General features: G+C 46.3%; 1 protein-coding gene across 4 annotated transcripts in view; it reads right to left on the bottom strand.

The window, feature by feature from the left end:
• The window catches only part of SNAP23 (synaptosome associated protein 23), a 106,193-nt gene that overhangs the window by 42,786 nt on the left and 38,306 nt on the right, over positions 1–25,101 (bottom strand). The window contains exon 2 of one of the 4 annotated variants that reach the window (XM_063947929.1): positions 17,108–17,260. The exons of the other annotated variants lie outside the window; for them this stretch is intronic. The gene's annotated coding sequence lies outside the window, so the exon portion shown is untranslated. The remainder of the gene's footprint in view (positions 1–17,107; positions 17,261–25,101) is intronic. 4 annotated transcript variants of the gene reach the window in all.

The raw sequence follows: 25,101 nt of genomic DNA, 5'->3' as shown, positions 1-25,101 counted from the left end.
GTACATAAGTATTCACAGCCTTTGCTCAATACTTTGTTTATACACCTTTAGCAGGAATTACAGCCTCAAGTATTTTTTGAATATGATGCCACAACTATATTTGGGCAGTTTCGCCCATTCCTCTTTGCAGCACCTCTCAAACTCCATCAGGTTGGATGGGAAGCGTCAGTGCACAGCCATTTTCAGATCTCTCCAAAGATGTTCAATCGGATTCAAGTCTGGGCCACTCAAGGACATTCATAGAGTTGTCCTGAAGCCACTCCTTTTATATCTTGGCTGTGTGCTTAGGGTCGTTGTCCTGCTGAAAGATGAACTGTCGCACCAGTCTGAGGTCAAGAGCACTCTGGAGCAGGTTTTCATCCAGGATGTCTCTGAAAATTGCTGTGTTCATCTTTCCCTCTATCCTGACTAGTTTCCCAGTTCCTGCCGCTGAAAAACATCCCCAGAGCATGATACTGCCACCACCATGCTGCACTGTAGGGATTGTATTGGCCTGGTGATGAGCGGTGCCTGGTTTCCTCCAAACATGACGCCTGGCATTCACGCCAAAGAGTTTAATCTGGTCTCATCAGACCAGAGAATTTTGTTTCTCATGGTCTGAGAGTCCTTCAGGTGCATTTTGGCAAACTCCAGGCGGGCTGCCATGTGCTTTTTACTAAGGAGTGGCTTCCGTCTGGCCACCCTACCATACAGGCCTGATTGGTGGATTGCTGCAGAGATGGTTGTCCTTCTGGAAGGTTCTCCTCTCTCCACAGAGGAATGCTGTGGCTCTGACAGAGTGACCATCGGGTTCTAGGTCACCTCCCTGACTAGGGCCCTTCTCCCCCCGATCGCTGAGTTTAGTCCGCCAGCCAGCTCTAGGAAGAGTCCTGGTAGTTCTGAACTTCTTCCATTTATGGATGATGGACGTCACTGTGCTCATTGGGACCTTCAAAGCAGCAGATGATATTTTTCTGTACCCTTCCCCAGATTTGTACCTCGAGACAATCCTGTCTCAGAGTTCTACAGACAATTCCTTTGAACACATGACATGCACTGTCAAGTGTGGGACCTTATATAGACAGGTGCCTTTCCAAATCATGTCCAATTCATGGAATTTACCACAGGTGGACTCCAATTAAGCTGTAGGAACATCTCAAAGATGAACAGTGGAATCTGGATGCACCACAATTTTGAGCTTCATGGCAAAGGCTGTGAATACTTATGTACATGTGATTTCTTGTTTTTTTTCACTTTAATAAATTAGCAAAAATCTCAAAAAACAAACAAACCTTTTTTCACCTCGACTAACATAACAAAATGTGGAAAAAGTGAAGCGCTGTGAATACTTTCCGGATGCACTGAACCGACAACGGCATCCCGTCTGTCAGTATGCCGGCAGCGGGGCGAGCGCAAACAGTCCCCTTGCAGGCTCGGAGACTCCCTGCACTCGCTACAGGTTCTTTTCCCACTTTATGGGTGTCTAACACCCACGAATGAGAATAGCTGGTTAGCAGGGATTCCGGCTGTCGGCATTGTCTGGGGTCAGGATTTCTGTGTCAGTATCCTGACATGCCGGGATCCCGACCGCCGGCAAATTAACTTCATCCCATCTATGGCTACCGTGATATTTTCATTACCAACTGCAGTTTCTGAACCAATGTGCATTTTTCACCAATCTATTGGTACCACTGTTGATACAACATCATGGCTAAACAAGGGGTCATTAAACTGGGTTGCTTTTGCTTGGGACTTGACTAGTGTTTGTATTTTACCATATTAGAAGCTGCTTATTGTAGAATCTAAGGAGCTACTTTTTGACAAGTGACAACATTGGTCTATTTACACCAATACTATAGAGGCGCCAGCACACTATTTTTGTATATTGTTTACTCAGTTATGGCCAACAGGGAACTCAGAGAGGATAGCCCAGAATCAAATACAAAATTTTAAGTAGCGCAGAAGAGTAATGTCTTGAAACAGTACTGTAAAAAAATAGGATTTTAATTACCTACCGGTAAATCCTTTTCTCGTAGTCCGTAGAGGATACTGGGGTTCCATTTGGTACTATGGGGTATAGATGGGTCCACTAGGAGCTATGGGCACTTTAAGAATTTGATAGTGTGGGCTGGCTCCTCCCTCTATGCCCCTCCTACCAGACTCAGTCTAGGAAACTGTGCCCGAGGAGACGGACATCATTTGAGAGAAGGATAGATAAAGATAGTGGAGAGATTCCGAATCAGCACACACAAAAACAGAGGAAAGCTATGCTAACCCAACTTTAAACAGGAACAGCAACACCTGAACAATATTTAACCAAGTAACCGTGCAGGAAGAACGAAGCACTGGGCGGGCGCCCAGTATCCTCTATGGAATATGAGAAAAGGATTTACCGGTAGGTAAATAAAATCCTATTTTCTCTTGCGTCCTAGAGGATACTGGGGTTCCATTTAGTACCATGGGGATGTACCAAAGCTCCCAAACCGAGTGGGAGAGTGCTGAGGGTCCTTCAGAACTGGTTGACCAAACTGAAGGTCCTCAGAGGCCAAAGTATCGAACTTGTAGAACTTAGCAAACGTGTTCGAACCAGACTAAGTAGCCGCTCGGCAGAGCTGTAAAGCCGAGACACCCCGGGCAGCCACCCAGGAAGAACCCACCGATCTAGTAGAGCGGGCCTGTACAGATTTTGGAACCGGCAAACCTGCCGGGGAATAAGCATGCTGGATAGTGAGCCTGATCCAGCGTGCAATAGACTGCTTTGAAGCAGGACACCCAATTTTATTGGGATCATATAGAACGAACTGCGAGTCGGATTTCCTGTGACGAGCTGTCCTCTTTACATATACCTTCAAAGCCCTCACAACATCCAAAGACTTTGAAGTAGCGGAAGTGTCGGAACCACAATAGGTTGGTTGATGTGAAACGCAGACACCACTTTCGTAAGAAATTGCTGGCGAGTTCTGAGTTCAGCTCTGTCCTCATGGAAAATTAAATAGGGGCTCTTGTGAGACAAAGCCCACAGCTCTGACATGTGTCTTGCTGAAGCCAAGGTCAACAGTGTGACGGACTTCCACATAAGATATTTTACGTCCACCTCCTGTAAATGGTTCAAACCAGACCGATTGGAGGAACTGCAGGACCAAATTGAGATCCCAAGGTGCCGTGGGAGGCACAAAGGGAGGTTGGATGCGCAGAGCCCCTTTCAAAAACGTCTGGACCTCAGGGAGAGAAGCCAATTGCTTTTGAAAGAAAATGGACAAGGCCAAAATCTGAACTTTTATGAAGCCCAGACGTAGGCCCACATCCATACTTGACTGCAGAAAAAGCAGGAAATGTCCCAGGTGAAATTCCACTGCAGAATAAGTTCTGCTCTCACACCAAGAGACGCATTTCTTCCAAATACGGTGGTAATGTTTAGACGTTACCCCCTTCCTGGTTTGGATCATAGTCGGGATAACTTTGTTAGGGATCCCTCTTCTGACTAGAATCAGCCGTTCAACTTCCATGCCGTCAAACGTATCCACGGTAAGTCCTGATAGACTAACGGGCCCTGTTGCAGAAGATCCTCGCGAAGAGGAAGAGGCCACGGATCTTCGAGGAGCATCTCCAGAAGGTCCGCGTACCAGGCCCTTCTTGGCCAGTCCGGGGCAATAAGTATTCTTTGAACCTTTTCCCTTTTTATTCTTTGAGAATTCTTGGGACCAGATGAAGGTGAGGAAACACGTACACCTTCTGATAGACCCATGGAGTCGTCAGTGTCTACCGCCACGTCCTCTCGACCTGGAACAATACCGCTTGAGCTTCTTGTTGAGACGAGAGGCCATCATGTTGATTTGTGGATATCCCCACCGACGTGTCAAGCACCAGAAGACTTTCGGGTGAAGGCCCCACTCCCCCGGGTGCAGGTTGTGTCTGCTGAGGAAGTCTGCTTTCCAGTTGTCTACTCCCGGAATGAAGAACGCCGACAATGCCGCAGCGTTTTTTTTTCTGCCCAGAGGAGAATTCTTGACACCTCTGACATTGCTGCTCTGCCCTGTCAGTTTATGTACGTCACTACCGGCACATTGTCCGACTGGACCTGAAGGGCCCGATCGTGAAGATAAGTGGCCTGCAGAAGAGTCTGTATTAGCTTTTGGATGGCCTGCTGTAAAGTTATACTTGCCTCCTGTGAAGCTGGTAAGCCTGATTTGAAGAATCTGTGAGGTGGGAGCTCTTGGAACTCAAGTCTGAAGCCCTGGGAAATAAGATCTATGACCCAGGGATCCCGGCACGAACTTGACCAGATGTGACTGAATAATTTTAGTCTGGCACCCACCTGACAGTCCTCCAGGCATCGCGGTCCACAGTCATGCTGAAGGCTTTGAGGAAGCAGAGCCTGATCTCTGTTCCTGAGCACCTGCAGTTGCTGGTTTGCATGGTTTACCTCTTGCGCCTCTGGAGGCCGTAGAAGCACCACTGGATTTTCCCTTAAACATGGCTGTCCGAAAGGACTGTAAATATGAAGTTAAATAAGCTTTCCTGGCTGGGGGAGCTGCGGAAGGAAGATACATACACTTACCCGCAGAAGCTTTTGAGATCCATTTGTCTAGTTAGTCTCCAAACAAGGACTCTCTTGTGAATGGTAGGCCTTCCACGCCTTTCCTGGAGTCCGCATCAGCAGTCCACTGGCGTAGCCACAAGCCCCTGCGCGCTGACACTGCCATAGCAATGGTGCGTGCATTAAGCAAACCAATCTCTTTTATGGCCTCCACCATAAAGTTTGCAGAGTCCTGTATATGCTGCAGGAGTAAAACATCCCCCCTAGACAAGGAATCTAACCCCTTAGTTAGGTTACATGACCATTTAGCAATGGATTTTGTGATTTACGCACATGCAATAGTAGGTCTCTGGACCACCCCAGCAGCTGTGTACAATGGGGGTCATTCAGAGTTGATTGCAGGTAGCAACTTTTTGCTGCCCATGCGATCAACCAGAAGCCGCCTATGGGGGAGGCCTTTTTTGCATAGCAAGGCTGCGAACGCTTGTGCAGCCGTGCTATGCAAAAATATTTTGTGCAGTTTCCGAGCAGCTTTCAACTTTCCCACCCGCTGCAATGTCTTCAGCCTGTCCTGTCCCGGAATTGACGGCAGACACCCACCCTGCAAACGCCTGCGTTGGACTCACCACTCCCAGAAAACCGAGTTGTCACCCCGGAACGCCTTCCTGCTGTCAACCTTCTTGCGATCGCTTTCTTCGTTCTTCTTGTCGTTGCCCACGACGTGCCTGCGCATTGCGGCCGCCGCGCATGCGCAGAACCGTCCCGTTCGCACCATTGCGAAAAACAGCAGCGTGCGAATTGGTCGGAATGACCCCGAATGATTTCAATGTAGTCTCAATTTTACGATCAGCCGTGTCTTTAAGAGAGGCTGCACCAGGGACAGACAATACAATTTTTTGTGACAGCCTAGAGACTGATGCGTCCGCTATCGGTGGATTTTCCCATTTTTTCCTTTCCTCCAAAGGAAAAGGAAAAAGAGGAGAGCAACCTTTTAGGGATTTGAAACTTCTTATCAGGATTAACCCACGGTTCTTCAAACAGGGTATTCAATTCCTTTGACGCAGGAAGAGTGACTGAGGACCTCTTTTTTACATTAAAATAAGAGTCCTCACACTCCTCTGACACCCTATCAGGAATTTGCAGAACATCTCTGATAGCCTCTATAAGACCCTCTATTCCCTGTGACAGAGTAGCATCCCCCCCTTCCAAATCCACCTCACCCCCTCCATGTCTGACCCGCCAGTCAGACCGCAGGATATAGGCCAGAGATCGTTTTTGCGGACAAATGGGAGGGGATTGAGACGCTGGATTGGGGACAGAGTCTCTATTCATAAACTCATCCACAGTCTGTCTTAAGTATTGCGTCTCTCTCATTGCGGTATAGTTTTGTAGAAATATTTGAGATCATTACCTTAATGGAATTAACCCACTCCGATTCAGCCCCCGCCATTCTGGAAAAGTACACTGCCCTGAGTACCCAGTAGTGAGCCCCATGGTGAAGAGGAACACTCCGCTGTACAAGAAACACACTCTTTGCCTGACAATGTAAATGTGACAGCACACACACACACACACACACACACACACACACACACACACACACGCACACACGAAAAGGTTAAGCACAATTAACCCACAAAGAGCCCTTCAGGGAGACGGTTATTTGGAGCCAGCCCCCACCGCGCCCTTATCGCTAATGCCAAGCTTAGCCAGGTCGCAGAGTAAGTACACTCATAGGGGATTTAGTACACTAATAATCGCTCCCCACCTGTTATGACCCCCTGGTACCGCTGAGGTAATCTGGAGTCTCTCCGGAGGAGCTGCACGTCCCTGTCAGTCAGCGTCTGTGTCCACTGCAGAGGGAAAATGGCGCTGGATCCACTCATAGTGAAGGCCCCACCCCTTCAATGGCACGCGGTCTTCCCGCTTTTTTTTTTTTTTTTTTAATACTGGCTGAGGTAATCTAGTGCTTAAAATGGAGAGAAAACCGTTTTAAGGCTGTTTTTGCCAGTGTGGGTACTCTGTACAGTGTACTGAGACGCAGCTGTGTACTGTGTCTGGAGACGCATTCCGCCCTGGTTAGAAGCCGTGCGTCTCCATACCCTCATGCCGCCATAATGGCCAGCGACGTGCTAGCCAGGACGCCGGCTTAGTACTCACCACTCTTCATTCTTTTGGCTCTGTTAGGGGTGGCGGCGTGCTGCGGGAATGTACGCTCGCCGTGGTGGGTCTTGCGAATAGTTCCCTCAGGAGTTCAGTGTCCTGTCAGCTGGGAACGGGACCATTAACCCTTCAAGAGGTTGGGCCGTTCCCCTCCCTCCCCCCCTAAGTCCCATGAAGCAGGCGCCTGAAAATAAACATGGAAAATAAATGCAGAAAACTCTTCAGGAGCTTCCATAAGCGTGACTGGCTCCTCCGGGCACATTTTCTAAACTGAGTCTGGTATGAGGGGCATAGAGGGAGGAGCCAGCCCACACTATCAAATTCTTAAAGTGCCCATGGCTCCTAGAGGACCAGTCTATACCCCATGGTACTAAATGAACCCCAGTATCCTCTAGGACGTAAGATAAATTTTAATTTTCAAAGCTAATTTTAACACATTGGGCGTGATATATCATTTGAATACCGCCCAATCTCCTTTCTAAAGTGATCCCAGTTATCGTGCATATTGCGTCCATAGTAATCAGGATTAGATGCATAAAGGGTTGGGCGCCCTCACTGCCCCAGGGGTAGCGAGCTGAAATTATGATATCACACCTGTCAGCAGAAGCAGAACGGGTGTGGAAGGAGGTGAAAAGAATTGAATACTGCCCATTGATTTTTTTTTTTAAATCATGCAATTTAAATCAGCACACCCTTACAGTACTGCCCAATAACAAACCAACAGTTGTAATAGTACATAATAGAGCAAGAAAGCATTTTACTGATGCTGCCTACTTTTCATCCCCCTGCAGGGTATTTAATGTCACTTACCCGGTCAGTGATCTCTATCGATATAGGTTTTTCCTCTAACAAACATATAAAGGCGAATGTGGATCGGTTTATGTGCAAAACCAGATAACCAGTTTGTATTCTAAATATATGTGCTAGCTTGGCAAGCAGGAATAATGTCTGAATTAACAAAAAAAGGAAAAAAAAACACAACAACAACAAGTGCAACACCTATAGTTAAGGTAATAGGAAGTAAAACATAATCCAGATAACTATGGATAAAAATTCTATCAAATCTTTATACATATATTGGAGGAACTCAATTAGTCGTAGCAATTTATTGTGAGCTAACCGATCTCCTGCACTAATCACAGGTAGCCACAGGCTGCAGTTAAAAAAAATTTTTCCCCAAGCCTGATATATAGACTGTTTTCAGGTGCCGCGAACATGTTAAAACATAGGTCCAGGAAATTATTCCGCATTCTATGGTGGGAACTTAAATGGTTTGTTGTCGCTCAAAACGTAATGGGCGCCCACCGAAGCAATTCAATGGTCTCCCTACCCACTGGGCATGCATGTGCCATATGCACACGCCCATAGTGCCGGGTGTAGCCACGCAAAGCAACTAAACCAGTCTACAGTCCTGGTTAACCACGGAGTTTTCACACATTTCAGTTATTGGTTACAACTTTGGGTCATGTAGCAAGACAGGGACATTCTTAACTATACGCAATATACAACATTCTTTTAATCACCGACGTGTATATGGAAAGAATGGTGGCGTCATAACTTAAGATTATAGGATGTACCCTGGTATATGGAATATGAGATGTTCTGTTAATTTACTGGTGGCACATGGAATCATATTATTTTCCAAGCATGCTATAAATTCTATTGCCAGATGGTATTTGATTTTGATCATTTATCAATCAGGGTTATAGGTCCATCTCCTTGTTATGTTACAAGTCTGTTTGCAGAATGAGGTTCAGCTGGTTCTTCAGGTGTATATTTTGTAATAGCTAGGTTTAAAGGGATATTCCTAATAGCGTTAGGATCATTTTCTTTTTAGAAGCAGATTACTTTACATTTGGTGGTGTATGACTGAATGCGTGTAGCATTAAACCTGAATTCTAGGACTCTAGTAGTGATCGTCTTTAGAAATTCTCATCTTGTCACATCTGTTAGGTGGTATGAGGAAATATTCTTCTACTACCGACCATATTAAAGATCTTAAGAGCATACAATAGTTGGTCAGCATTCCCAGGCACCTGCGGAATAGCAGCTTCAGTGTCCCAACCTCACAATACAGTGAAAAATAATTGTATGAAGTACTCTGAGGTCCTAGAGTATGTAAAGACATTAATGTGATAACACTGATAATATAGGGATGAGAAATATTTTTCAGAATAATAAATGTATGGAGTAAACCAATTTATACCATCCTTTGATTTTAAAGATCTCAAGGGTCTGGGCTGCAGGGCAAATAATGTCCCCCACATGAGTCAGGGAACCATCCTTCTACAGTATATAGAGACTGTGTAAGGGTGCTGTTCCTACTGTGATCAGACTCTCTAGGTGAGGACTAATGGGCCCTACACATTGCGCGATCCGCCGCCGAGCTGCCCGACGGCGGATACGGACGACGGGCGGAAGTGAAGTTTCTTCACTCCCCCCGTCGCCTGGCTCCATAGAAGTGCAGGCAAATATGAACGAGATCGTCCATATTGGCCTGCATGCACAGGCGACGGGGCACCAGCGATGATGGAGCGCTGGGCCGCGCATCGTTCATCGCTGGTGCCTCCACACTCAAAGATATGAACGAGATCATTCATATCTTTCACTAATATCGCGCAGTGTGTAGGGCCCATAAGGGTCTGATTCAGAGGTGGATGCAGTTGCATTTGCAATGGAATATTTGCACGCAGCAGATCTGTTAAAAATAAGAATTTACTTACCGATAATTCTATTTCTCGGAGTCCGTAGTGGATGCTGGGGTTCCTGAAAGGACCATGGGGAATAGCGGCTCCGCAGGAGACAGGGCACAAAAAGTAAAGCTTTAGGATCAGGTGGTGTGCACTGGCTCCTCCCCCTATGACCCTCCTCCAAGCCTCAGTTAGGTACTGTGCCCGGACGAGCGTACACAATAAGGAAGGATTTATGAATCCCGGGTAAGACTCATACCAGCCACACCAATCACACTGTACAACCTGTGATCTGAACCCAGTTAACAGTATGATAACAGCGGAGCCTCTGAAAAGATGGCTCACAACAATAATAACCCGATTTTTGTAACTATGTACAAGTAATGCAGATAATCCGCACTTGGGATGGGCGCCCAGCATCCACTACGGACTCCGAGAAATAGAATTATCGGTAAGTAAATTCTTATTTTCTCTATCGTCCTAGTGGATGCTGGGGTTCCTGAAAGGACCATGGGGATTATACCAAAGCTCCCAAACGGGCGGGAGAGTGCGGATGACTCTGCAGCACCGAATGAGAGAACTCCAGGTCCTCCTTAGCCAGGGTATCAAATTTGTAGGATTTTACAAACGTGTTTGCCCCTGATTAAATAGCCGCTCGGCAAAGTTGTAAAGCCGAGACCCCTCGGGCAGCCGCCCAAGATGAGCCCACCTTCCTTGTGGAATGGGCATTTACATATTTTGGCTGTGGCAGGCCTGCCACAGAATGTGCAAGCTGAATTGTATTACACATCCAACTAGCAAAAGTCTGCTTAAAAGCAAGAGCACCCAGTTTGTTGGGTGCATACAGGATAACAGCAAGTCAGTTCTCCTGACTTCAGCCGTCCTGGAACCTATATTTTCAGGGCCCTGACCACATCTAGCAACTTGGAGTCCTCCAAGTCCCTAGTAGGCGCAAGACACCACAATAAGCTGGTTCAGGTGAAACACTGACACCACCTTAGGGAGAGAACTGGGGACGAGTCCGCAGCTCTGCCCTGTCCGAATGGACAAACAGATATGGGCTTTTTTGAGAAAAAAACCACCAATATTATTGACACTCGCCTGGTCCAGGCCAGGTCCAAGAGCATGTTCACTTTTCATGTGAGATGCTTCAAATCCACAGATTTGACTGGTTTTAAACCAATGTGTTTTGAGGAATCCCAGAACTACGTTGAGATCCCACAGTGCCACTGGAGGCACAAAAGGGGGTTGTATATGCAATACTCCCTTGACAAACTTCTGGACTTCAGGAACTGAAGCCAATTCTTTCTGGAAGAAAAATCGACAGGGCCGAAATTTGAACCTTAATGGACCCCAATTTGAGGCCCATAGACACTCCTGTTTGCAAGAAATGCAGGAATCGACCGAGTTGAGATTTCTTCGTGGGGCCTTCCTGGCCTCACACCACGCAACATATTTTCGCCACATGTGGTGATAATGTTGTGCGGTCACCTCCTTTCTGGCTTTGACCAGGGTAGGAATGACCTCTTCCTGAATGCCTTTTCCCTTAGGATCCGGCGTTCCACCGCCATGCCGTCAAACGCAGCTGCGGTAAGTCTTGGAACAGACAAGGTACTTGCTGAAACAAGTCCCTTCTTAGCGGCAGAGGCCATAAGTCCTCTGTGAGCATCTCTTGAAGTTCCGGGTACCAAGTCCTTCTTGGCCAATCCGGAGCCATGAGTATAGTTCTTACTCCTCTACGTCTTATAATTCTCAGTACCTTAGGTATGAAAAGCAGAGGATGGAACACATACACCGACTGGTACACCCACGGTGTTACCAGAAACGTCCACAGCTATTGCCTGAGGGTCTCTTAACCTGGCGCAATACCTGTCCCGTTTTTTGTTCAGACGGGACGCCATCATGTCCACCTTTGGTAATTTCCAACGGTTTACAATTATGTGGAAAACTTCCCCATGAAGTTCCCACTCTGCCGGGTGGAGGTCGTGCCTACTGAGGAAGTCTGCTTCCCAGTTTCCATTCCCGGAATGAAAAACTGCTGACAGTGCTATCACATGATTTTCCGCCCAGCGAAAAGTCCTTGCAGTTTTTGCCACTGCCCTCCTGCTTCTTGTGCCGCCCTGTCTATTTACGTGGGCGACTGCCGTGATGTTCTATCCCACTGGATCAATACCGGCTGACCTTGAAGCAGAGGTCTTGCTAAGCTTAGAGCATTATAAATTTACCCTTAGCTATATTTATGTGGAGAAAAATCTCCAGACTTGATCACACTCCCTGGAAATTTTTTCCTTGTGTGACTGCTCCCCAGCCTCTCGGGCTGGCCTCCGTGGTCACCAACATCCAAAAGTGAATGCCGAATCTGCGGCCCTCTAGAAGATGAGCACTCTGTAACCACCACAGGAGAGACACCCTTGTCCTTGGATATAGGGTTATCCGCTGATGCATCTGAAGATGCGATCCGGACCATTTGTCCAGCAGATCCCACTGAAAAGTTCTTGCATGAAATCTGCCGACTGGAATTGCTTCGAAGGAAGTCACCATTTTTTTTACCATGGCCCTTGTGCAATGATGCACTGATTTTAGGAGGTTCCTGACTAGCTCGGATAACTCCCTGGCTTTCTCTTCCGGGAGAAACACCTTTTTCTGGACTGTGTCCAGAATCATCCCTAAGCACAGGAGACTTGTTGTCGGGATCAGCTGCGATTTTGGAATCTTTAGAATCCACCCCTGCTGTTGTAACAGTATCCGAGATAGTGCTACTCCGACCTCCAACTGTTCCCTGGACTTTGCCCTTATCAGGAGATCGTCCAAGTAAGGGATAATTAAGACGCCTTTTCTTCGAAGAAGAACCATCATTTCGGCCATTACCTTGGTAAAGACCCGGGGTGCCGTAGACAATCCAAACGGCAGCGTCTGAAACTGATAGTGACAGTTCTGTACCACGAACCTGAGGTACCCTTAGTGATAAGGGCAAATTTGGGACATGGAGGTAAGCATCCCTGATGTCTCGGGACACCAGATAGTCCCCTTCTTCCCGGTTCGTTATCACTGCTCTGAGTGACTCCATCTTGATTTGAACCTTTGTAAGTGTTCAAATTTTTTTAGATTTAGAATAGGTCTCACCTAGCCTTCTGGCTTCAGTACCACAATATAGTGTGGAATAATACCCCTTTTCTTGTTGTAGGAGGGGTAATTTTAATTATCACCTGCTGGGAATACAGCTCGTGAATTTTTTCCCATACTGCCTCCTTGTCGGAGGAGACCTTGGTAAAGCAGCCTTCAGGAGCCTGCGCAGGGGAAACGTCTCGACATTCCAAACTGTACCCCTGGAATACTACTTGTAGGATCCAGGGGTCCTATACGGTCTCAGCGTCATGCTGAGAGCTTGTCAGAAGCGGTGGAACGCTTCTGTTCCTGGGAATGGGCTGCCTGCTGCAGTCTTCTTCCCTTTCCTCTATCCCTGGGCAGATATGACTCTTATAGGGACGAAAGGACTGAAGCTGAAAAGACGGTGTCTTTTTCTGCAGAGATGTGACTTAGGGTAAAAACGGTGGATTTTCCAGCAGTTGCCGTGGCCACCAGGTCCGATGGACCGACCCCAAATAACTCCTCTTCCTTTATACGGCAATACACCTTTGTGCCGTTTGGAATCTGCATCACCTGACCACTGTCGTGTCCATAAACATCTTCTGGCAGATATGGACATCGCACTTACTCTTGATGCCAGAGTGCAAATATCCCTCTGTGCATCTCGCATATATAGAAATACATCCTTTAAATGCTCTATAGTCAATAAAATACTGTCCCTGTCAAGGGTATCAATATTTTTAGTCAGGGAATCCGACCAAGCCACCCCAGCTCTGCACATCCAGGCTGAGGCGATCGCTGGTCGCAGTATAACACCAGTATGTGTGTATATACTTTTTATGATATTTTTCCAGCCTCCTGTCAGCTGGCTCCTTGAGGACGGCCCTATCTATAGACGGTACTGCCACTTGTTCTGATAAGCGAGTGAGCGCCTTATCCACCCTAAGGGGTGTTTCCCAACGCGCCCTAACTTCTGGCGGGAAAGGGTATACCGCCCATATTTTCTATCGGGGGGAACCCACGCATCCTCACACACTTCATTTAATTTTTCTGATTCAGGAAAAACTACGGTAGTTTTTTCACATCCCACATAATACCCTCTTTTGTGGTACTTGTAGTATCAGAAATATGTAACACCTCCTTCATTGCCCTTAACGTGTGGCCCTAATAAGGAATACGTTTGTTTATTCACCGTCGACACTGGATTCAGTGTCCCTGTCTGTGTCTGTGTCGACCGACTAAAGTAAACGGGCGTTTTAAAACCCCCGACGGTGTTTTTGAGACGTCTGGACCGGTACTAATTGTTTGTCGGCCGTCTCATGTCGTCAACCGACCTTGGCTCGTGTTGACATTATCACGTAATTCCCTAAATAAGCCATCCATTCTGGTGTCGACTCCCTAGAGAGTGACATCACCATTACAGGCAATTGCTCCGCCTCCTCACCAACATCGTCCTCATACATGTCGACACACACGTACCGACACACAGCACACACACAGGGAATGCTCTGATAGAGGACAGGACCCACTAGCCCTTTGGAGAGACAGAGGGAGAGTTTGCCAGCACACACCAAAAACGCTATAATTATATAGGGACAACCTTATATAAGTGTTTTCCCTTATAGCATCTTTTTTATAGATTTCTAACGCCAAATTAGTGCCCCCCCTCTCTGTTTTAACCCTGTTTCTGTAGTGCAGTGCAGGGGAGAGCCTGGGAGCCTTCCCTCCAGCCTTTCTGTGAGGGAAAATGGCGCTGTGTGCTGAGGAGATAGGCCCCGCCCCTTTTTCGGCGGCCTCGTCTCCCGCTCTTAACGGATTCTGGCAGGGGTTAAATATCTCCATATAGCCCCCGGAGGCTATATGTGAGGTATTTTTAGCCAAAAAAGGTTTTCATTTGCCTCCCAGGGCGCCCCCCTCCCAGCGCCCTGCACCCTCAGTGACTGCCGTGTTAAGTGTGCTGAGAGGAAAATGGCGCACAGCTGCAGTGCTGTGCGCTACCTTAAGAAGACTGAGGAGTCTTCTGCCGCCGATTCTGGACCTCTTCTCGTTTCAGCATCTGCAAGGGGGCCGGCGGCGAGGCTCCGGTGACCATCCAGGCTGTACCTGTGATCGTCCCTCTGGAGCTAATGTCCAGTAGCCAAGAAGCCAATCCATCCTGCACGCAGGTGAGTTCACTTCTTCTCCCCTAAGTCCCTCGTTGCAGTGATCCTGTTGCCAGCAGGACTCACTGTAAAATAAAAAACCTAAGCTAAACTTTTCTAAGCAGCTCTTTAGGAGAGCCACCTAGATTGCACCCTTCTCGGCCGGGCACAAAAATCTAACTGAGGCTTGGAGGAGGGTCATAGGGGGAGGAGCCAGTGCACACCACCTGATCCTAAAGCTTTACTTTTTGTGCCCTGTCTCCTGCGGAGCCGCTATTCCCCATGGTCCTTTCAGGAACCCCAGCATCCACTAGGACGATAGAGAAATATGGCAATGACGCAGCCACAGGGATTTGTGCAAAGACACCAACTGATGGCGTCTCTGATCCGCCACTTGTGTACAAAGATACGCCATAGGAATGTCTGTAGCAAGTAAGTTTCCGGAACCTTTACAACTGCATACAATGCAGTCTGAGACATGCCTCTGAATCTGCATTTGAGTTGCCAACACCCGTTACCTCCCACAAACGGTCACAGACTGTCAAACGGCATCCAAATTTGCACTGTGACCGCTGTCGCAAGACCATCAAGACTTATGCGCAGTGCAACAATAAATAGCTCAAACATCGGTATCGCAAACATATTGCATCCAACTCTGAATAAGGCCCTAAACCAGGGAAGTTACTCTAAACGGCTGGGCCACCAAAGACTTTGCCCAGCACGAATAATTATCACACAAAAAGCTACAGACACAAGTGACTTTAGACTATCAAGCAAACCTACAAAGTAAAAAGCAGGTCTGCAGAAATTATTTTTAAAATTAGGAAATCAAAGTCGACTCACTGAAGCCACTCAAGTGCTCCAGAGCACCATATACCCTCAAACATCTCGCTCCTTTCGGATAGCCCCAACACCTTTCAGCCTCACCACTCATCTCAAAATGTGGCATATCCCTCAGTCGCTCCAAAAATTCCTGGTCTAGAAGCTCTTTCCTGCAGTGTAAGGATCGAGACCATGTAGCAGACTGACCCTGTTCTACCTGCATTGGGCAGAACAGTCCACCTGATGCAAAAGTTGTCAAATCAAGTTAATTCTTCTTCTCTACTTTATGACCCTCCGAGCTTCACTCACGAGCCCAGTCCTTGCTCAATAAGAGACAGTAGTGAAGATGGGGCAGGGCGACGGTACTACTAATACAGAATTAAACCCTATCCTATCCAAAAACAGTTATGCACAATATTAATAGTTTTTTAAAAAACTATTCCACTACTATAGTGATCGTTATATATTATTAGATAATCTTGTGATTAGTAGCTTTAACTCATTGGAAATCATTGCACAACTGTTTCATAAAGGTGTATTTAAAAAAATAAATAAATATATATATATATACACACACACACACAGGTTGAGTATCCCATATCCAAATATTCCGAAATACGGAATATTCCGAAATACGGACTTTTTTGAGTGAGAGTGAGATAGTGAAACCTTTGTTTTTTGATGGCTCAATGTACACAAACTTTGTTTAATACACAAAGTTATTCAAATATTGTATTAAATGACCTTCAGGCTGTGTGTATAAGGTGTATATGAAACATAAATTAATTGTGTGAATGTAGACACACTTTGTTTAATGCACAAAGTTATAAAAAATATTGGCTAAAATTACCTTCAGGCTGTGTGTATAAGGTATATATGTAACATAAATGCATTCTGTGCTTAGATTTAGGTCTCATCACCATGATATCTCATTATGGTATGCAATTATTCCAAAATACGGAAAAATCCCATATCCAAAATACCTCTGGTCCCAAGCATTTCGGATAAGGGAGACTCAACCTGTATATATATATATATATATATATATATATATATATATATATATATATATATATATAATATAAACACAACAACAACAACAGCATTTCTTATTTTACTGATACAGTATATGGGTGTGTTGTATTATTCTGCCATGTCAGATAAACTGGTCTGGAGGGGGGGCATAGAGGGGGAGGAGCCAGTCACATGTTTAAATTCTTAAAGTGCCGGCTCCATCTACCACAATCTATACCCCACTATCTTAAGCTTTACAGTGTCCCCTAGTGGATGAAGGAGAAATATTTTTATGAGTGCAGGATCTATTATTTATGTCACCCTTTCCCAAAACAGACATCTATGGTGCTTTGAGTGGATGACAGCATGTGCACGTGATCTACTCTGTCCCCTACCCCCTTTGCACAAATGAAACTGAACATAAAACATAATATGGCAGCATTACTATAGGTTTGCTATAGGTCTATTTACTAAGCCTCATATGGAGATAAAGTCACTGGAAATAAAGTACCAGCCAATCAGCTCCTAACTGTCAAACTCAGCCTGTGACATTGACAGTTAGGAGCTGATTGGCTGGTACTTCCAAGGCTTAGTAAATAGACCCACAAGTACCTTCTCTATTAGATGCAGTCTCCAGGAGAGTGATATTGATATATTCTAGTGCTAAATCTTACATTGTTCTTCCATTATACAGGGATCTTCTGCCGATTCAAGTCACATATGTATAACCTGCAACACACTTCTCACTCCCAGCTTAACCAGTTTCTCTCAGGATACCTGTGTTCTGTGTACACTGTGACATCACTGGCTAGGTAGACCACATTTGTCTGAAAGGAAATAAAAGTCATGCCAGTCTGTACATGAGCAGCCATGATTAATAATGGAGTTTGCTCGATACATTGTGCAGTAATATCTCCAACATGCTGCCATCTGTTTGTAATTATACCTTATGTACTACTGATGGGTCCTTGTTTATCTTGACCTTTAATAGGATTAACTGAGACTGGCCAGTCAGACTTAATCCCCTGCTGTATTGTTCTCTGTATTGTATTGCAGTTGAGAACAATAGATGAAGTGTTTATGCCAGTGATGGCTAACCTTGACACTCCAGTTTTTGTTGAACTATACATCCCAGCATGCCCAGCTACAGTTTTGCTATTTGGCCATGCTAAAAACTGATGCAGGGCATGCTGGGATGTGTAGTTCAACAACAGCTGGAGAGTCAAGGTTAGCCATCACTGGTTTATGCTAATAAGTCATGTTGTGCCTAGGCGCAGAAAACTAGTCAAGATAACCGTGGACCCATTTGTACACCTAAGGCATGGTATAGGTGGTTGGGTATGAAATCCCAGCAGATGGGATCTGACCATAAGAAGACACAGTGGAATCGTGACAGATCCTGGTATTTTCACCCTACCCCTAATCCACCCCTCAGACACAGCCTAACCCTAACCTCCCATCCCCTGCAGCCTAACCCTAACCCCCCAAATGCCTAACCCTCCCCTGGTATTTGCCTCCAGTATCTGTTGCAATCCCGCTGTCTGTCTTCTGACTGTCAGGATTCAGAATGATTGGGATTTTTTAACACATCCCAGTATGGATACAGGGAGATGGTTAACAGACATTAGATTGTGGTCCATTGGGATGTGAGCCCCAGAAGTATATGCCATAAGTTAATTAGGTGTTCCCTTTAAAATCGCAACTATATTCAGACACGCATATATAAATGCATGAGGGTATAATGCACTGTTACACACTGAGGATATAACTGTAAAGTGTTTCTTCTATTGGTGCCACAATGGATACTGGCATAGCACTGGTGTACTGAGCGGTATCCGGTCTCTAGGTCGACCACTATTGGTCAACAGCAAGTAGGTTGACATGTTTTCTAGGTCAACATGACAAAAGTTCGACAAATAAAAAAATTCTTTTTTTTTGGACTTTTTCATATACTTTACGATCCACGTGGACTACAACTGGGAACAGTAACCTGTGCCGAGCGCAGCAGTAGCGGAGCGAGAAACCTTGCCCGAAGCATGGCGAGCAATGCGAGGGGACACTGTGCACTAATTGGGGTTCCCGGTCACTGTACGGAGAAGACGACACCAAAAAAGTGCAAAAACTCATGTCAACCTTTTGTTATGTCCCTGACGACCTACTTACTGCCGACCAATAGTGGTCGACCTAGACTGAGCGGGTAGCTGGATATTGCACATCCACCATTTATCTCAGTTTGCTGCTTTGCCCTAGCAGCTTGTTGCTGCACGCCATCACAGCACAGGGTCAGAGAAGCACTGACTGGGTGCATACTGCGATTATCTCCCTGGGCAGCTGTATCTCTCTTTAATCAGATGTGAAACGGTAGCTTAATCACGATTAGATCTACAGATGACGCATAAGAGGAAGAGAGACTTCCACGACAGAACAAAAACATCAGCATAATGGGAAAACAAACACAGCAGAAATGAAGTAGCCGGCAACAAGGCACCCACATGCCTGGTATTACATGGATTCATTATTGTGAGCTCATGCTTCAGCACCTAAGCACATCATTAAGGGTATTGGCACGTGTACTTGTGTGCCCGGGCATTTGACTTCTTTGCATATGTGTTATATTTGCTTGCAGGTAGTGTCCATCTAGTTCCTCACACCAGTGTGCCAGCCACATAACCATTACCTGCTACATTACCTGCTGGTACTATGTTCTGGCAAGCACCTAGTTTATGCGCTGGATTCCCCAACATACTCTAAGCACCCATTGTCACAAGCCCGCTTAGGCATGGGATATTGCAGTGTGCTTCAAGCCTGAGCTGTACAGATACAGCCTAAAGTACTGCAATGTGGATACAGTGATATGTTGTGTGACGGACAGGGCTGGCTCTTCCATTAGGCAGCTTTAGGCGGCTGCCTAGGGGTGCCGGTTCTTGGGGGGCGCCACTGAATTCATCAAGCAATAAATTGAAGGAGGTCTCTGTACGAGACACCTTCCTTTGACACTGCACTGGCAGCGGCTGCAGGTCTAATTAGGTACAGCTGCAGCTATCAGGCTGCGCTGCATATTGCCTCGGCGCTTCCTCCGTGCTGACATGTGTATCATCAAGTCATGTGAAGGCACATACGAGACAGATGTAACTATGGCTCCCGAGGGGCGCCCCCATGGTAGCTCCTCATAGCCTGATACACCTCCTGCAGGCCCCTGGATCCCGGCTCTCCAGCAGCAAGTTGAACCTGACTACATGTCTGCACCCAGCAGTGTCGCTGTAATGCTGCTGCCACCTGTAAGAGGAACCATGCCAATGATGAGGGAAAAGAACATAAGGTAAGTAACCCATGGCGGTTTCTGCGTGATCACAAAGGGTGGGGTGTCTGCACAGCACATTAGAGAAAACACAGGAACATAAAAGTATATGTAGGTGTGTATATATGTATACATACACATACAATTAAATATCCCCACCAGATGTATATCACTCAGCATAAAAGTGACACTGGCCTCAGTGTCCTATTTGATTCCTAACATGCATACCACCTAACATTTATACATAATACAACTTATCTTTTCATTTTAAAAGTTCTTGAATGTCATCCCTTCGGGAGGTGGTGAGGGGGGGAGGTTTGCAGATTAGGGGGGCGCTAGGCTGAAACTTTGCCCTGGGTGCAGAGAGACCTTGCACCGGCCTTGGTGACGGAGGCTACCTGTGTGGCCAGGGCAGAATAAAACAGGTACTTGTTGCAGAGCTAGAATATCAGTGAGTGGGTGCACGAATGTTACAGGGATGTATCTAGGAAGATTCTACCCCATCCTATTATAATGCATTGCTTAGAACTAATACAAAGACATATCCTTTAATACCAGAATTCAAAGAGGTTTAGTGAATATCAATTCTATGGAAACCAGTCTGCACAAAGACAACACAAAGCTCTAATACCAACACATGTAATTTCTGCAATAAGCTACTCTGAACTAACATAGGAGGTCATTCCGAGTTGCTCACGCTAAGCCGCCGCCTACTGGGAGTGAATCTTAGCATCTTAAAATTGCGAACGATGTATTCGCAATATTGCGATTACACACCTCGTAGCAGTTTCTGAGTAGCTCCAGACTTACTCGGCATCTGCGATCATTTCACTGCTTGTCGTTCCTGGTTTGACGTCACAAACACACCCAGCGTTCGCCCAGACACTCCTCCGTTTCTCCGGCCACTCCTGCGTTTTTTCCGGAAACGGTAGCGTTTTTTCCCACACGCCCATAAAACGGCCTGTTTCCGCCCAGTAACACCCATTTCCTGTCAATCACATTACGATCGCCAGAACGATGAAAAAGCCGTGAGTAAAATTACTAAGTGCATAGCAAATTTACTTGGCGCAGTCGCAGTGCAAACATTGCGCATGCGCATTAAGCGGAAAATCGCTGCGATGCGAAGATTTTTACCGAGCGAACAACTCGGAATGAGGGCCATAATTCAAAGATTAAATATAACAAACTCAAGATGTGCATTTGAAGAATTATATACACGATTAAACAAGAATGCCTATCGGACAGATGTCCTGTGTCTTCTAACTATGGTACTTAGTGGTACAAGGATTTAGAAAGAATAACTCTAATGTTATTATAGCACGTAAAATAAAAATATTAGCATATAAAATCAATGCATACAGCTTGGCTGATTAACATAATGAAACTTTTTTTTAATAAGAAATACACCACGCAACAGTATGCCACAATAAATATCACATTTAAAAATATTTAAAATATATATGAATATCAGAACACTAATCTGAACAGGAAATTGCAGGAAAGCAAGGAGACCCTTTACTGAGGGTAATGAAGGTCACAATAATGTCAGTCACTAATGCTGCTTTCAGATCGCAAATGCCGAATCCTACCCGGTAAGAGAAACGTGTCCTTACCGGGTGGGATCCGGCATTTGCTCTCCTCTGCTGGCTTTCCGACCCGGCAATATACCGGGTCGGTTGCCATAGCCGCAGGGGGCGCAGCAGCAGCAGGGGCGGGGGTGGAGGCAGCGCTGGGAGATGAGCTCATCTCCTGCGCCGCCTCTCCCTATGCTGTGAATGGGAGCCGTGTCGCATCGAAACGGCTCCCATTCACACTGCACCTGACCCGGTATTCAACCCGGTAATAACCCTTCTTTTTAACCGGGTTGAATTACCGGGTCAGGCGACCCGCTAATTCGGCAAAGGCGCTTTCACATCGCACACTGACCCGTTTCGACACGGCAATATGCCGTGTCGATACCGGGTTATTTGTGCGATGTGAAAGGGGTATAAGTTATCATAGGCAGGCAGTTATGTGCACATAAAGATCAGTTATCCGGCTATTACCCGGCAAATAGGATGAATGTTACCAGCTTGTTAAGATGCAGCCAATGATTAGCATTAAGATCTATGGCGGTCATCCAGGGCTACAATCATGTCCACAGACATGAGAGGGGACGCCCAGCACAGGGCTATCCCGCCCCGCATGTCAGTGCCGCCTCTCCCCCTGCAGAAGTGCAAAAGCATCGCCGCTTTTGCACTTTAGGAGTAGCTGCCGGCCAGCACAGCTTTAGCGTGCTGGCCGGGAGCTACTCGTCGCTGCCCAGCCCGCAGCGGCTGCGTGATGTCACACAGCCGCTGCAGCCCGCTCCACACGCGGTCAGGCCACGCCTGCGTTGGCCGGACTGTTCCCACAAAACGGCGCCCGAATGCCGCCGTTTCCCTCCCCCCCCATCGACCGCCTCTGCCTGTCAATCAAGCAGAGGTGATTGTAGCTCAGCGACGGCCTTCGGCCGCGTGGCATGTGCTGGCACACTGCGGCGCAGACGCTTGCGCAGCTCTGACCAGAGCGCTGCGCTGCGATAAACTGCAGTGTGTGATCAGGTCAGAATGACCCCCTATGTCTGACTGTGTATGCAGATACCCGCAGGAAAAGCTGGTCCAAACAGAAGATAGTGTAAAGGGCCCCATACACTACAGGGACATGTCGGAGGACCCTCAAATCGCATAAGATTTCCCTTGAACCGCCCGGCAAATTCCCAGGCGGCAGTATCGCATACGATAAATCGTATGCAGTCCTTTTGCATACGATGTATCGTATGCGAACCCATGCAATGCATGTGGGATCAAAGATATCTTTACTGCAGCACTTCCGATCTAGGGGCTCCGATCCGATGCTCACGGGACCGTGCATTAAATTGGAAGTAAAGCACATGCGATTTGCCCGTTTTCATCCGATTTATCGGCCCGAAACATCGGAATCTGATAAAATCGGGCATTATCGTACTAGTGTATGGAGCCCTTTAGTCCCAAATGGTCCAATAACGTTCAACACTTTTCATTGTGGACCCACAACTTGAGACACGTTTCTGTAGAAGTTGTGGGTTCATTCCACATTGAAACGCGTTAAGAAAATGTATTGGACACTTTGGGTTAACCCCATCTTATATTGGGATGTAGTTATGGGACCGAACCCCTTATATCCATACAAGCTTTTCCTGTGGATGTCTTCCTCCAGCCATTTACCATTCTGCAAGATCTCCTTGCTAATGATCGACTGAACAGACTAGATCACCTTAACAAGTAAGGTGACTACACACCATTACACTTTACTTTTGAACACAACTGCAGTGGAACAGGACACTGTTAGCATACATTTTTCAATTATCATACAATTTGTCCTTTGCAGTGATTGTCTGGAGGTCCATAAGGAGAGAGTTTTGTTAAAATTGGCCTTAAGGAGTATAAATATCACATCCATGGCGGGGCCAATTTGGTATCTAATTCAATTGTTTTGGGACGACCAGCCCTAACTCTGCACTCTTCCTGAGGTGCGAGCAGAGATCCATGTAAAGTAGGGCTTTGGCCTGGGCACAAGTGCTGCAACTTAGCACATCATATGCCGCTGTTAGGTACAAGAATGCAGTCAACGCAACCAGCGCGGGCCTGGTCGAACAAACAATTGAATAGTTCCGGTCACTTTAGACATGTGCTTTACAAAACAGAATCGCCCCCATGGAGTGTATTAGGCATGGACTGAAGTTATAAGAGACAGCAGGGTTTTGAAATTCTCGCTTATTGGATTGTTAACATAATGCAACACAAGAAATTATAATTACTTTTAGGGGGTGATTCAATTGTTTTTCCCTGTCGGTGCTGACTAATGGTTCCCAAAGGAGCAATTCAATAGTCGCTCAGTTAGGGCGCCCATTAGCCACGGGAGACACATTTCTGCACAACAGAAATGTTCAACAAGTGTCCAGTTTGGGTGTGAGAAGTGCAGAAAAAATGGGTGCCCGTCTCCGGAACGGACATTTGCATATCACCCCGTTTAAAGTGACAGGCAAAAGCAAATATAGGCTCCCAAAAAATAAAATTTCAATCTCCCCTTCAGTTTCTCCAAGAGCTAATGTGGCGAGAGCCATTATCAATATCACGGACTTTCGGAAAGCATTCCCTGTTTAACATGTAGGATACCAAATATTCATTCCCCATATAAAGTACATGATGGGTGAAATTTGCGGTGCGAGAGCAGGGAACACTACTTGTCTCACAAAGCTCTTCAATAACTCTATACTCAATGCTGGCATGCACAAAACATAAAGCAATGTATTAGTAAAAGTTGCACAAAGGCCTACAATAGCCAATAAAGTAAGGACATCCGACGATAGATAACCCTGAGGGTCAGTCAGATGTGGACATAGGGCCTAATTCAGAGTTGATCGCAGCAGCAAATTTGTTAGCAGTTGGGCAAAACCATGTGCACTGCAGGGGGGCAGATATAACAAGTGCAGAGAGAGTTAGATTTGGGTGTGGTGAGTTCAAACTGAAATCTAAATTGCAGTGTAAAAATAAAGCAGCCAGTATTTACCCTTCACAGAAACAAAATAACCCACCCAAATCTAACTCTCTCTGCAAAGGTTATATCTGCCCCCCCTGCAGTGCACATGGTTTTGCCCAACTGCTAATAAATTTGCTGCTGAGATCAACTCTGAATTACCCCAACAATTCGGCTGCTGTACATATATAAATCGATGTTTTTGCAGTCCGCACACGCAGCGAGTGCTTCGCTAGTGTAGTCGCAGCAAGATTTTTGTTGCAAAATGAGTGACAGGAAGTCAGCGTTTGGGGGGCGGTAACAGAGAGTGGTCCTGCAAACACAGGTATGTCATGGCCGTTCGGACTAAGTTTTCTGGGCATGCATATACTAGCAGCTACGATCACACTTGCTACTGGAGAAGCCTGTGCGTCCTGGGATAGCAGCTTGCGTGGCAACCTGATGTGAATTGTGCATCGGTGTTACCAATGTTTCTGCAATCATGCAGTGCTGTGCGCAAAAGATATGATCGCAGTGGGCGCCCTTTTGCATGGGCTAGCTTCTCCCCTGTTATTTGCCGGCTGCCTTACTTGTAATGCTACTGTGTTAGGCCTGGGTCTCTGCGTCCTCTCTACAAATCCAGGTCTGGCTGCTTCTGAACCAAATTGCTAAGGAAACCATCTGTATGACCTTAGCCATGACACACAGAAGACTTTGCACAATTATTGCGATAAAGCACAGAAAAAGGAGAAGGAAAAAGGAGTAGTTAATGAGTGCTAGAACAGCTACTGATATGTTGTATGTGCATGAATAAGGTAGAACAGCTTCATATCAGAAGTTGAACAATAAACAGGA

This window comes from Pseudophryne corroboree, chromosome 12, assembly GCF_028390025.1.
Source record: "Pseudophryne corroboree isolate aPseCor3 chromosome 12, aPseCor3.hap2, whole genome shotgun sequence".
Classification (NCBI taxonomy): domain Eukaryota; kingdom Metazoa; phylum Chordata; class Amphibia; order Anura; family Myobatrachidae; genus Pseudophryne; species Pseudophryne corroboree.
Note: the sequence above shows the minus strand (reverse complement) of the source record. Positions and strands in the feature narration are given on the sequence as shown.